Below are 2,980 nucleotides of genomic sequence, written 5' to 3'. Positions count from 1 at the left end.
GCGGAGGACCAGTCAGTCAACATAAACAAAGGCATGGAACTCTGGGATATGTAGGCGAGGAACCTACCAATCACAGTAGTCACATGTACATTTGTTTCCTACATTCAAGCAGAGGTGGGATGTATTTATTACATTAACTCAAGTACTGCACTTAAAGGTGGGGTAGGTAATTCACTTCAGAAACACTTTTTGTTATATTCCATGGAATGCTCTTAACATCCCGATAGCAATGAATACATTAACTGATTTGTCAATAAATACATTACAAAAAATCTGTGGAAGCCGTGGCACTGTAAAAAGCACGACCAATTACTTTAGCCGGTCCGGCTAAAATAACTGGATGGCATACCCATAGATATATATATATATATATAAAAACATCATCGTGTTTATATATATCTACTATGGGCCTGTCAGCTTTCCATCTCTTGCACAAACTTATCTCATGCCCTCATTGGTCATGCGCGTTCGTGTGTGTTGGAGGAGGGGCTCTGTAAGGAAGTCTATAGAGGCTTCTCAATTCTTAAATTTCCCCTCCTCGACTCCCCTCCTCGAGACTTAGTCCCGCCCACAGGAGATGCGAGCGGAGGACCGAGGAGGGTGTCACCATAGATATATAAACACTAGATGGCTCATGGGAGATTTTCCAGCGTAGCTGACCGGCCGCCATCTTGCTACAGTTAACAGTTTCTCTGATTCGCGTTATGGTAGCTGTTGTAAGCTGAGTGATCTGCACAAAAATACTCTTAACTCACTGAAATCTTGACTGATTTACAAACGGTTTGGTTTATTATAAACATGATTAGCATGGCTATGATACAGGATGCTTGGACATGTTGAAATTGCAGCTTTTCTTTGTGTATGTGGTTGTATTTATTAGCTGGCTAATAACAAGAGGCTGTCAGTGAGACCTAGGTCACAAAGTGGACCCAGCAACTTTACACCAGTGGGAGAGGCAGAACTGCTCTTTCTTTTCAACACAACTTAAGTTACACATGATTTCTTCCAAGTGGTTTGGCTTGTTAAAAACATCTTGCATTATGATACAGGAATTTGCTGGCTTTGTGTTTACAGAAGTGCCTACGGATGGTCTAATCACCGCAGTCTGTCTGCAGTCTATATGAAGATCTCATGTCAAAAATAATTGTGATAAATTAGACAGAACTGGCCTGTCTGTGAGCACATTTTATGTTTGTTTGGTTCTTCTGATAAAGGTGTGAATATCTAAATAATATACCAACATATGCTATTGTCATTAGTTGTGTCCCTGTTCTTAAAGCTAAGGCATTGCTAAATTAACAACTCTTGGCTTACAGAGTGGTAACATGAGACCGATTTTTATATATAAAATATAAATGTATTTTAATTTTATAATTTATTTTAAATATTAACAATTTAATAAAATAAATGGAAATATATTCACCGGCAAATATTTAATATAAATACCTTGTGTGTGTGTGTATAGCTATTGCTTTATCTGATTAATGTTATTTTCATATGAAAGTCCATGATTATAAGTATGCAGTATCATAACTACATCTTTGATGTTTATAAAAAACCAAACTGTTTGAAAATTGGTTGAAAATTGAGCAAGCTATAGTTATTTGAATAGTAAACCATAATGTTATGAATGAGAGAACTCCCTGTAGCAAGATGGCGGCCAAGTGGCAACGTCGGTCTCCATTGGCCAGCAGCGCAGGTGAGTCATCTAGTGTTTATATATATCTATGGGTGTTGTCACCATAGATATATATAAACACTAGATGGCTCATGGGAGATTTTCCAGCGTAGCTGACTGGCCGCCATCTTGCTACAGTCAACAGTTACTCTGATTCGCGTTATGGTAGCTGTTGTAAGGTGAGTGATCTGCACAAAAATACTCTTAACTCGCTGAAATCTTGACTCATTTACAAACGGTTTGGTTATTATAAACATTATTAGCATGGCTATGAAACAGGATGCTTGGACATGTTGAAATTGCAGCTTTTCTTTGTGTATGTGGTTGTATTTATTAGCTGGCTAATAACAAGAGGCTGTCAGTGAGACCTAGTATTACAAAGTTCACCCAGCAACTTTACACCAGTGGGAGAGGCAGAACTGCTCTTTCTTTTCAACATAACTTAAGTTACACATGATTTCTTCCAAGTGGTTTGGCTTGTTAAAAACATCTTGCATTATGATACAGGAATTTGCTGGCTTTGTGTTTACAGAAGTACCTGACTATGCCGGACTTTTGTGCAGCCTACGGATGTCCAATCGCCGCTGTCTGCAAACAAGAACCCGTGGGATCACCACATATGTTTATGTTTGCTCAGTCTAATAAACCCATAACATGGTTGTGAAAGAATACCAAAGCTGAGGCTGGACGATGATTGATTGTTAGTGTGCCGTGTGTCACTGTGTGTCTTATTGGTTTTGTGGTATACTGTATTTTATTTTATTGTGTGCAAGACACATTTAAAACAAATAACCTTGAACCATGAAGCCCCATCTCTCCCCACCTGCTCCTGCTTCCTACATCCCCTCCACACCACACCAAGTTGTTCTTCTTAATAATAATAATACATTTATGTTGGGGGGCCGCCTTTCATAACACCCAAGGACACCTTACAGGGGCATAGGGGCAATATAGGGAACAATTTAAACAGTGGATTTTGTGATATATCAGCCGGGGTGAGTCAAGACAAACCACAAATGGACTACAAAAGGACACATGGTACAGTTTATATTATTCTTGGTCTTTTTTCAATAACATATTTCAAAGGTTCTGGATTTGTTTACAAATCTAGAAACTAAATACAAAACTAGGATGATATGAAGATCTCATGTAAAAAATAATTGTGATAAATTAGACAGAACTGGCCTGTCTGTGAGCACATTTTATGTTGGTTTGGTTCTTCTGATAAAGGTGTGAATATCTAAATAATATACCAACATATGCTATTGTCATTAGTTGTGTCCCTGTTCTTCAAGCTAAGGC

Source organism: Pseudochaenichthys georgianus, chromosome 6 (genome assembly GCF_902827115.2).
Source record: "Pseudochaenichthys georgianus chromosome 6, fPseGeo1.2, whole genome shotgun sequence".
NCBI lineage: Eukaryota > Metazoa > Chordata > Actinopteri > Perciformes > Channichthyidae > Pseudochaenichthys > Pseudochaenichthys georgianus.
Note: the sequence above shows the minus strand (reverse complement) of the source record.